The sequence below is a fragment of the Eschrichtius robustus genome, chromosome 1, assembly GCF_028021215.1.
Source record: "Eschrichtius robustus isolate mEscRob2 chromosome 1, mEscRob2.pri, whole genome shotgun sequence".
NCBI lineage: Eukaryota > Metazoa > Chordata > Mammalia > Artiodactyla > Eschrichtiidae > Eschrichtius > Eschrichtius robustus.
In genome coordinates, this window is record NC_090824.1 from 164,386,255 (window position 1) to 164,398,556 (window position 12,302).

The 12,302-nt window shown below is 43.2% G+C and overlaps 1 protein-coding gene across 1 annotated transcript in view; it reads right to left on the bottom strand.

Annotated features, from left to right (window-relative positions):
- Window positions 1–10,512: 10,512 nt before the first annotated feature.
- Window positions 10,513–12,302, bottom strand: part of HOMER2 (homer scaffold protein 2) — a 96,617-nt gene continuing 94,827 nt past the window's right edge. Inside the window, exon 10 of the mRNA XM_068537933.1 lies at window positions 10,513–10,739. The gene's annotated coding sequence lies outside the window, so the exon portion shown is untranslated. The remainder of the gene's footprint in view (window positions 10,740–12,302) is intronic.

Below are 12,302 nucleotides of genomic sequence, written 5' to 3' on the forward strand. Positions count from 1 at the left end.
ATTAGGAAAGGGGAAGAGACCCATACAAGGCAGTCTCCTCATTTCTCAAATTGTCCAAAGCATCCCCACTAATGTCATCATCCTCACTCTTGCCATGGCAATCCTGGGTTTCCACAGAACAAGATGAATCGACCCTCCTTTTCCAAAGAAAAGTTGTTATAGACCAAAACCCTTCCTACTTAGAGTTTCTTCTTAGCTAACTCTGAGGGGCCTCAGCTGGCATAGCTGGGAGGGGTCTGGGTCCTTCTTCAGCAGCTGCAGCCTGGACCTCCGTGCATGGCTGGAGATCCTTCAGCGTGGCCACTGCCAGGTCACCCATGGGTCTGTCAGGTGTCCTACTTTCCCTGACCTGAAGTGGTGCAGACCCAGATCCAGCTCCTGTACATGAAGGTGCCTCACTCTGCTCCCGGGGCCCAGGCCTTGGTGCCCGGCACTGGCCTCTGTTCCCACTGTTCCCTTTCCTTTTCGCAGGTTCCCGGTGTGTGTGTGTGTAGGGGTGGGGGTTGCTGCACGTGGGGACAGTCCCTGCTGGCTACTTGCTGGGCCTCAGTCGCAAATCCCAGTGGCAGGCCAAGTGGCAGCCTCCCAGGCCTCTTTCTACACCATAGACAGGCCAAGCTCAGCACAAAAAGTTTCTCTAGAAAGAATCTGGTATTTTTAAAAATGGCAACATCAGAGCTTTGCTGGACTTTCTTATGCTTATTACGCAATTTGGTATTTTTATTTTAATTCTTGTAATTTCAGTATTTTGAGACACCAGTGAGCTTACTCAGACTTGGATAATTCTCAGAATTTGCTTTCTAAGGCCTGCCAAAGATGAGAAGACCTCAAAAAAAAGATCCTTTTCCAGAGAGTTCTCCAATTAAAACCCCTCACCCAACTGTCTAACGTGCATCCAAACTTCTCTGGAATCCTCTCTCCCTCAGTTCTCCATTTCCCCCCTTCTTCCAGCCAAGGCTTAAGTCCAGACTCTGGCCTCAGGGGATCCAGAGCCAAGGGGAGGGTCAAGTATTGTCTCCTATTGTCCAGCTTCAAACCTGTGCAGCCCACCCGCTAAAGCACTGTCAATCCATCTCCACCTCCACCCTCGATGTCCCTCTCCACTCACCAACCCACACCGGTAAAGGCCTGCCCCTCAGAAACCTGGCTGCTGCCCCTCCGCCCCTTTCCCGCCACAGGTTTTACTCCAGCAATACCAAGCAGGCTGCCCTCAGATGGCCCTGCTCTCCTAAGCCTCAGCGCCCGGGGCATCCCAGCCCTCTGCCACCCGTCCGGCAAATCCACACCCACCTCTCAGTCTCAACTCCATCGCGTCCTCTTCTCCAAAGTCTTCCCGGGCCCTCCCCCGCCCTAGGACCACTGCCCCTTGTCCTGGACACCAGTCACAACGCCTCCCCCAACCCACAGCCCTGGCTACAAGGGCAGCCCACTTTGGCCATGTTTTAAGAGCCTGAGTTGGGCCCTCTGGCTAAAGCTTATGCTAGGACAGCCAATCCATAACTGGAAACCTCCTATGGATTGTCCCGGAGTGAAAAACCACGAGCTAGGCTGATCAGACTGACTTATTCATTTGTTCATTCGTTCCCTCTCCCGCATTTGAATTGGGGAATCAAGCAGGTAGTAGCAGGAGCCAGAATCAAGAGGTTTTTGATTAATGACCACCCATCATGTGAAACCATGTAGCTGAGTGAATTTATACAGTAAGTCCCCTACATACGAACCTTCAAGTTGCAAACTTTCAAAGATGGGAACATGCGTTCGCAGGTCCAATCATGTAAGTTAGTTCACGCGTCTGGTGTACATTTTCATGTGCGTGCATCTGCTACAAGTGGTTGTGCTTTTGTGTACTTTACCGTACAGTACTATTTTTGTGTGTGTGTGTTTTTTATGTATTATTTGTGTGAAAAGTATTATAAACCCATTACAGTATGGTACGATATAGCCGATTGTGTTAGTTGGGTACCTAGGCTAACTTTGCTGGACTTAACGAACAAATTGGATTTATGAACGCACTCTCGGAGCGCAACTCGTTTGCGTGTCGGGGACTCACTGTACAGCAGAGTTTCTCAACTCTTAGATATGCGAACTCATGGGAGGAGCGTATCGGGTTTCTATTGCTGCCAGAACTAACTACCACAATTATAGGGGCTTAAAACAACACAAATTTATTATCTTACCGTTCCATAGGTCCGAAGTCCTACATGGGTCTCACTGGGCTAGTATCAAGGTGTCAGCAAGGCTGTGTTCCTTTTTGAAGCTCTAGGGGAGAAGCTAGAAGCTCTTCCAGTTTCTAGAGGCTGCCTGCATTCCTTGACTTGTGGCCCCGTCATTGATCTTCAAAGCCAGCAACACCGTATCTCTTTGACTCTTCTTCCACCACCATCTCTTTCTGACCCCAGCCAGGAAAGATTCTCTGCTTTTAAGAACTCATGTGATTAGATTGGGCCCCCCCCCAGATAATCCAGGATAATCTCCCCATCTGAAGGTCCATCTGTAAGGTCCCTCCTGGCATGTAAGGTAACACATTCATAGGTTCTGGGGATTAGGATGTGGACATCTTTGGGGAACCATCATCTTGTTGTCTAGCACAAGGAGCTTCTAGAATGCATATTGCCAGGCCTGGCCTGCAAAAATGCTAATCCAGCAGGTTTTTCTGGGAAACCCAAGATAGCTCTGAAGCAGCTGGTCTGCAGACCATCCTTAGAAAAACACGAATATATACAAGTCAGACAGGAAATGAGGGGGCTGTGAAAGGGAAGAGTGAGGCAGGCATACTTAGAGCCATTGCAGGTTCCTTCCAAGATGAAGAGCCTTGGAGCTGGATGTCTCACAAAGTCTTGAGAGTGGCCCAGGGTCACCCCAGCTCTGGAGAAGCAGGATGTACTCTGACTCCTGTTCTTGAACACCTGTGAGAGCCCTGCTTGAGGGGGAGTCTCACAAATCCTCCATCAGCTGAGTTCCATTTGCACCTGCAATGTATCACCTCACGACTCCACTGGAATGTAATAAATTTGCGGAAAATATCTGTGTCTTTTCACCTTTGTGTTCCCAGGGCCTGGGGCATAAAGGTGCTCAAGAAATATTTGTTAAATGAATACATGAATTAATGATTTAAGAGCTGTACCTGTGTAGGGAGGGTGGGAGGGAGATGCAAGAGGGAGGAGATATGGGGATATATGTATATGTATAGATGATTCACTTTGTTATAAAGCAGAAACTAACATACCATTGTAAAGCAATTATACCCCAATAAAGATGTTAAAAAAAAAAAAAAAAAAAGCTGTAAGTGTGAAAAGAGCTCTCTAAGAAGCATGAGAGAAGTCCCCTGGAGTGGCTGATTTTAATCTGGAGGGCCTAGGCCTTTGAGCTGGGTCTAAGAAGAGAAATGGGGTTGGAAACGGGAAAGGATTCAGGGCAGTGGGAAGAGCAAGAACTAGAGCACAGAGAGGATGCACCAGCAAGGCCTGGGCAGGACCAGGGAAGGCGGCTAGTGTGACCTCATGGGGGGAGGATGGAGAGAGGGGGCTAGAACCTGATGACTCAAGCTTTAGGAAGAGGCCTCTGGCAGCTTTACCTAAAAGGAACCAGACGATCGAGGAGATCCTGGAGTGAGGGGATCAGGAACAGGATAGGGACTGTCTGGTGAGAGAAGCAGTGATGGAGTGAAGAGATTGGGATAACCAGAGGAAGAAGCATAATATGGTGACTCATTGTGCAGGAAGCAAGGGCAAGGACATAGATGGTGCCAACACCTGGAGGGGGGAGGTGCCACGGTCAGGGATCAGGAGGTGGGTAGGGGGCAGCACCGGACAAAGGGGAGCTGACTCCAGGAGGCTGGGACAAGGTGGAGTGGGGAAGCCTTGGAACTGCCAGGGGAGAGTGTCACAGGAAGGTGGCCCAGGCCGGATCCTTGGAGACCCCAACACTACAGGACAGGAGGAGGAGGGGAAGGAAAAGGAGTAGTCAGGAGCAAGACAAGAATTGGGAAGGAAAACTTCATTCATGGGACGATTATTGCAAAAGAGCAAGGTCAACTTTCCCAAGCGCCCCGGAGAAATGAAGCCTAGGACCCGACTGATGTAAGGAGGCCCCTCTGGGAGGTGGTTCAGGTGGGGCTCTGGGCCAGGGGCGCCCCGCAAGTGAGTTGCAAGGGCATGCAAAGCAAGCGGGCATGGGTGGCCACAGAATCACTTCCACTCGGTAGTGTGCTCTCTTGTGCAAACACGCGCTGGTTTATCTAGCAGTCCCTCTAAGTTAAATCACCCTCCACCTGAAACCTTTGCTGTCAAACATGGGATGGCTGCGTAGAGAGAGGGCCTAGGACAGCCTCATGGAGATTTCTGCAGCACAGGAACCTGTGAGGAATTCTTGTGACACAGCGGTAGTGGAGTGAGAGGGCAGGAACAGGGGACATCTCAACAGACATAGACCCCCTGACCCCCACCACCCTGGGAATATGCAAGCCCTCAGCCTTTGAAAACTCAGTCTGGAGAAAAGGGGGTCCTGGGATTGACTGAGATCCAATTGCATGAGCCTGGTAGAACGAGGGCCCAAAACAGAAACTTACTTGAATGAAGGGAAAATAGAGAAGGTGGTATATCTTTCACTCCTGAGCTGTGGGTTGAGATTCACACCTCCTCCACGTGTTTGGGAAAAGTTGGTTCGCTGCCAGGCACAGACTTTGCCATGTGAATAATCTGCTTGAATAGCTCTGGAAAAATCTTTTCCGGTAGAATGAGTCTCCAAGATTAGCTTTTCCCCCAACAGCCAGGAACATAAGCGTATACCCTCTGCTGCCTTCTGCTCAGAAGCCCAGCCCTGCAGAAGAAAAGTGCCTCTTGGGTTAAGAAAACCTTCAATATTGACCCCATCGAGGCAGAAGGTGACCAGCTGGTGGGCAGGTGACCCCTAACCATACCAAGCATGGGGCTGCCCTGAAGCAGGAACTGGAAATGTTGGCAAACCCCCCCACAAACCTTAATTCTGTTCCAAAGGCTTACGTGCCTTAACCCACACTGCCTTCCTTGCTTTGGCTCAGGAAGTCACCCTAGAGAACATCAACCGACCCTTGGGGAGATCCAGAGTTTCCAAAATATCTTAAGACACACAAAGGGCTTCTGAAAGATTTTTGTTGACTTAAAAACAGACACAAACATTTTACTGAACTATGTATTTCAACATAAACAACTCTGTTACAACAAAATCAGGTAAAATCCACAAAGGTAGACAAGTCTTTAAAGGAAAATATTTTTTCCCTTAAGTATAAAAAGATAATTTGCCAAATAACGTCATACTGAAACACATAAAGCAAGAACTGTTAGAAACACAAGAGAAATAGACAGAAATACAATAGTAGTCTGAGACTAACACACTTTCCTTAGTCTTTAACGAATCAGGTAAGCAAAAATTAAAGGTCCATAAGATTATAATTAATAAGGTCAAATTAATACATATAGATTTAATTTTGTTCCCTTCCGAGAATATATCCTCTTTTCCAGTTTCCTGGGAATATTGATTAAAATTAACAATTTATTAGGTCCCAAGAAAACATCAATAAACTCCAAAATGCAGAAATTGTACAGGCCATACGTTCTTTGACAACATTTGTAACAAATGTTAAAAACAACAACAAAAAGAATCAAACTATCTAGAAATTTAAAAGTTAATTTCAAATAACTCTTAAGTAAAAAATAAAGTCAAATCTGAAATTACAAGTTATTTATAACTTAGAACACCATAGCTTAAAATTTAACAGAAATGGATAAAGAAATATTCAGAAGAAAAGTCATGTAGCCTATGAGCGCTAGTAACTATATCTACTATTAAACAGGAAAAAGTTAAAATGGCATTCAACTTGAGAAGGTGAAAAAATAATAAAATAAAGGAAAAAAATTAATAAGAACAAAAACAAACCAAAAAAAATCATAAAATGATAAAACAGTAAATTAAGATTTAAAGTCCCAGAATAAAAAGGGAAAGCACAGACACAGAACGTTATGAATGAGAAAAGAAAATACGACAGCTCCAGGCTAGCAAATTTGAAAATCTTAACAGAATCATTACTTAGGAAGTTTAAGTTGCCAAAAACTTACAGAATAGGAAGTAAGTTTAAAGAGACTAATGAGCATGGAAAAACATTGAAAAAATTGTCAAAGAATTATTTCCTAAAAAGGCACTAGACTTGGACAGATTTATACATGTTATAAAAACTTAAAGGAGCAAAAAATTCTAAATATTATTTAAACTGTTCAAGAACATAGAAAAAAAGAGATAGAGCTTCCCAAGTTCTTTTTTTTTTTTAAGAAGTTAACACCCAACACCCAACACATTATACCTCACAAATACCTCACAAAGACAGCAGAAAAAAAAATTACACAACTATCCACCTAAAATTTTGAAAAATTCCAAAATAATAAGAGCAAACCAAATCCAGAGTAATTTTCTTATTTTAAAGCTCTTACTATTATTATACAAGTAATATGAGAGCCATGTAGAAAAATCAGAAAATACAGATAAGAACAAAAAATAAAAGTCTACCATAAACCAACCCATCATAAATAACCACTGTTAACACTGAGTGGAGACATATATTGAAAGAATAATATACCATGACTAAATCAGATTTTTCTAGAAATGCAGAGAGGGTCTGACATTAGCAAATCGATTAAAATGATTCATATTAAGTTATGATAAAGAAAAACCATTTGATCATCTTGACAGATGTGAAAAAAAAAGGCATTTAATAAAATTCCAACAACCATTACTGATAAAACTTTCAGCAAACTAGAAACAGGAGGGCATAACTTTAATATATAAATTCAAATATTAAGAATATCTCATACTAAGAGTCAAATTTGTACTTTTGGAGAAACACTAGAGGTATTCTCGCCAAGTAAAAAATATATATAAAGAAGAATGTACAATATCGGCACAATTTATATAGGTGTTACTTACCATTGTTCTAAAAGTGCTGGTCAGTGTGATAAGGAAGTGAAATAAGATTATTAAAAATATGGAGGTAAAGTTATCATCACTACTCAGAACTATTAACTACATGAAAAAGGCAAAAGAATTAACAATAACAACAACAAAACTATTAAAACAAAAGGAAATTCAGTAATTGGCTAACTACAAAATAAACAAATAACCAATTGCCAAGTTAAACAAACTAGTAAACAACCACAGAACTCTCTATGCAGAGTTAAGAAGAATGAGGTAGATTGATATGGTACTGACAGGAAGATGTCCAAGATCTATTGCCAAGTGAAAAATACAAGCAGCAGAAGGGTTCTATCATATGGTCAAAATGATAAAACATACTTTAGGAAAAGAAGATTTGAGGACTATGAGTCAACTGTTGACTGTTTATCTTGGGGGCAGAGGGATTTAATTATGGGGGACTTTCAGTTTCCATATTATGTTTTTTCATAATGCTTCCATTTACACAGCTTTTGTTTTTAAATTAAAAAATCAATGGATTTAATTTTCATTAAAAAAAAAGTAGTCATGTACCTTTATACTTACAATAAGCAGATGGAAAATATAATGGACAAAAGAGCTCATTTACCATAGTAACCACAACTACAAAAAATTACCTGTACTAGAAAAAATATACTGAGGGACATAATACTTTATAAATTTACTGAAATGAAAGGTTAAATATTATGAAGATGTTAATTCTCTCTATAGTTACCTATAAATTTTACACAATCCAATTTCCAATTCTTCTAAATGCTACAAAATGATCCGGAATTTCTTTTGGAACTGTCAATATACAAAAAGTACTAGGACATTTTTGAAGACGTTTAATTAATGGGGACATTTAGTCTAAATCTGAGATGATCAAACTATGTGGTACCAGTGCCAGAATGTACACAATAGAAAGTTCAGAAGTACGCTTAAAGAAATATAAGGATTAAGGGCTTCCCTGGTAGCGCAGTGGTTAAGAATCCTCCTGCCAATGCAGGGGACACGGGTTCGAGCCCTGGCCTGGGAAGATCCCACATGCCACAGAGCAACTAAGCCCGTGTGCCACAACTACTGAGCTTGTGCTCTAGAGCCTGCAAGCCACAACTACTGAAGCCCGTGCGCCTAGAGCCCGTGCTCCGCGACAAGAGAAGCCACTGCAATGAGAAGCCCGTGCACCACAAGGAAGAGTAGCCCCTGGGGCTTCCCTGGTGGCGCAGTGGTTGAGAATCTGCCTGCCAAAGCAGGGGACACGGGTTCGAGCCCTGGTCCGGGAAGATCCCACATGCCACGGAGCAACTAGGCCCGTGAGCCACAATAACTGAGCCTGCGCGTCTGGAGCCTGTTCTCCGCAACAAGAGAGGCCGCGATAGTGAGAGGCCCGCGCACCGCGATGAAGAGTAGCCCCCACTTGCCGCAACTAGAGAAAGCCCTCGCACAGAAACAAAGACCCAACACAGCCAAAAATAAATAAATAAATATTTTTTTTTAAAAAAAAGAGTAGCCCCTGCTCACCGCAACTAGAGAAAGCCTGCGTGCACAACACAGCCAAAAATAAATAAAATAAATAATTTTTAAAAAAAAGAAAAAAGAAAATGTTTTCTAAAAAAAAAAGAAATATAAGGATTGGGTATATAGTGAAAATGGGATTTTGTATCAGTAGAGAAAGGATAGATTTCCCAGTAAGTGATGTTGGGGTAATTTAGAAAATAAATTCCACATGGATCATAGATTTAATTGCTTAAACAAAACAATAAAAGTACAAGAATAAAATACTGGTGAAAATTCATACAACCTTGGAATCAGAATTGCAAAGACCTTCAAAAGCATGACAGAAAAGGCAGCAACCATAAAGGAAAAGATAGATTTGACTAAAAAAATTTTTTTTTAAATCTAAGCCATATATGGAACTTTTTAAAAATAAATTTATTTATTTTATTTATTTCTGGCTGTGTTGGGTCTTCGTTGTTGTGTGTGGGCTTTCTCTAGTTGGGGCGAGCAGGGGTTACTCTTCCTTGTGGTGTGCAGGCTTCTCATTGTGGTGGCTTCTCTTGTTGTGGAGCACGGGCTCTAGGTGTGTGGGCTTCAGTAGTTGCGGCACACAGGCTCAGTAGTTGTGGCACATGGGCTTAGCTGCTCCGCAGCATGTGGGATCTTCCCAGACCAGGGCTCGAACCTGTGTCCCCTGCATTGGCAGGAGGATTCTTAACCACTGCGCCACCAGGGAAGCCCCAAATACATGCAACTTTTAAAAAATAATATTTTTAGGGAAAAAAAAAACTTCTTAGAAATCAATGAGACACATAAACACCTTGTGAGAAAATTGGCCAGAGAAGATGAATACGTAAATGACAAAAGAATACAGTCTAATAAATATGTTGGCTAGTGAGGGTCACACTGTCATCAAAAAAATGCATATCAAAACTAGCCCCCCCCCGGTCCCCATGGGAAAACCAGTGTGAAAGAGGGGAATCGGACATTCTCACACATTGCTGGTGGGAGCATAATTTGGTATCATCTTTCTGGAAGGCAATTTGAGGCAAGATATATTAAAAGTCCCCAACATGTGCGTACCTTTTTGTTAGTCAGGATATGTTATGCTGCAGTAACAAAATAACCCTGATATCCCAACAGTGTAACACTTAAAGTTTATTCTTTATTCACAGTACACATCCACACAGGTGGGGAGGGGGGTGTCATGACGGGAGAAGGGGAGCTCTCCACACAGTCACTCAGGGACCCAAACTGACAAAGGCTCCAGCTGACAAAGGCTCCAGCCCTGGGACATCACCACCTGTGGGGCAAGGCAACAGGAAGACTGGAGACCTGCACGGGGGCATCTCACAGTCTCAGCCTGGACGTTGCACATGTCACTTCTGCTCACACTTTATTGGCCAGCATTAGCACCAGGACCCTGAGTGACTATAGGGGCTGGTAAGTGGCATCTCCTGTGTGCCCAGGAGGGAGGGGAGGAGACGGAGCAGTGCTTGTAGCACCCATTACACTTTTGAGCCAGAAAGTCCAATTTTAGAAAGTTATCCTAAGTAAATATTCTGAAAAGTTCATGAAGGTGTTAGAAGAAAGGATTTCCATCATATCCTTGAGTACAACAGTATAAAACTGGAAACAAGTAGCCAAGGTACAACCTACATAGATGTTAAAAATGATGCTGTTACTTATTTACTGACATAGAAATATATTCACAATATAGTGTTAAAAGGGAAAAAAGCAAGTTACAAAACAGTATATGTATAATAATGTATAATATGATTGTACCTCATGAAAAAAGTAAAACAGCTATAGATGCATAGAAAAGAAGCCTGAAAAGATATATACCAAAATGTTAACAGTGGTTATAATCAGATGGTGTAATAACAGGTGATTTTTTTCGCTTCTTCTTAAAAAAGTATATATTATTTATGTACCAAAAAGGCATTTGAAAAGGGAAAAGAAAAAAAACAGTATTCTTGGGAGAGTCCACTTATCCACCTCATGCTAATCGTTAAATTCTTACATTTGATGCAAGAAATGCCTAATTGTCTGTCACACCATAAGACATTGCTACAACAACTTATTTAAAGTCAGGATTTTATATTAAAAGTGGTCCATAGAGTAAGAACAGTGACACATTCCCCACAGCTGCGTATCATCGGACCTGTCAGTCATCCGCCAAAATGTCCCCCAGTCTGGACTCCACCGTGGTTTCTCTGGGCTCCTGGCAGGTGCACCGGGGGTCTGTGTGGCCTGGGGTGGGGGCCACTCTTCACAAGGCTCTGCATTCGTCAAAGAGAGTAGGGCACTGTACAGTTCCGCTCAAAACAAAAGACCCACAAGCTCTTCTTCTCAAAGATGGATTCCAGAACATATAACATCACCGCCAGGATTATTAAAGACTCCTCTTAGCTATACATATATTTTTTAATTGAAAACCCTTCCGTGTCGTTTCTCCTGCTTCCCCCTGCTGCTTCCTCCCCCAATACACACACACACACACACACACACTCGCACACACACACACTCCAAAGTTCACTAGACCATATCATCTGGCTGCCAAATTCTTACCATAATCACCTTCTTCCTGGCTGGTGTTTAAAGAGGAACTGGAAAAACCCACATTCTTGAGATAGGTGTATGAAAAAGACACGTAAAACAACACACATTTCTATACAGGATTCCCTCTCCATGCCGTCACCCCCACCATCCCAAGAATATACATTTATTTTGGGGAAACTATGTATGCAGAAATTGGAATTCTTTTAAACCATGCATGTCATTTAAGAATATATATGGATGTTGATTTGCAGGCTTCTAGTTTAAATCGCCAGTGCTTCAAAATCCAGTCATCTTTCGAGTGAATAAAAGAACCATAGCTATTAGATGGACACATGGCACAAAGAGCCACTTTCAGTGATGAGCAGAATGCAGCGGCTGGCTCTATCTTAAAGGGCAGCCTCTGTCAAGCGCCTCTGCTAAGTCCCATCCCGGCTGCCTGCCTTCTAAGGGCGCACCTGGCCACACCTGACGTCCCTGGCACACCCTGTGGTTGGCTTTGGCTCTCACCCAAAGTTGCCCCCAATTTCTATAGAAAAGCAGTCTTGCCTATAGAAAAGGAGTCCTTTTACAACAGGCCGATCGTGACGCCTCTGAGTAGCACTATATCCCACCCTTTATTTGATGTTTTATGTCAAATGTAGTACATACTGGCCAGGCGTTAGCCAACCACCATCCAGGCTGTGCCCGTGGGCCGCCCAAGTCTAGAGATGTCCATGAGGAGACTGCAGGATGGAGACCAACTGCCCGCTGTGGACAGTCCTCCCGGGGGCCGGTCAGGTGCCACTCAACCTGCTCTAACCACTGGCTGGTCTGCTCCCTTCCCAGTGCTGGCTCCTGTCTGGGAAGGGGCTGGGCAGTGATGGGCAATCCCCCCACACCCCACGTGTCCCGCCATCACTCTGTTTACTGCTCTGCCATTTTGGGGCCTCCTGCTTGTTTTGAACAAACTGCTTTGCCTCCAAGAAAGCCATCACTGAAGAACTCAAAATGTGTCTCATTGCTCTGGCCTCTCAAAGCACCAACATCATTTTAACCAACAATCTCTTGGAAAGATCCCTACAAAAGCAGAATCATTCAAAAGTGGAACTTACTGCTGTAATGAATGTAAATGTAATTCTGATTCACTCATTTATAAGTTGTCATTTGCTGTGGACATATGTTAAAACAGTATAACTGCAACATGCTCTTATCAGGGCACAAGAGAGTTTTTTTTCTTGGCACCCAAAGGTCACTAAATGGAGAAGAGAGAATGACTTGTACAAAGACACTGGACCAGGGTTCAG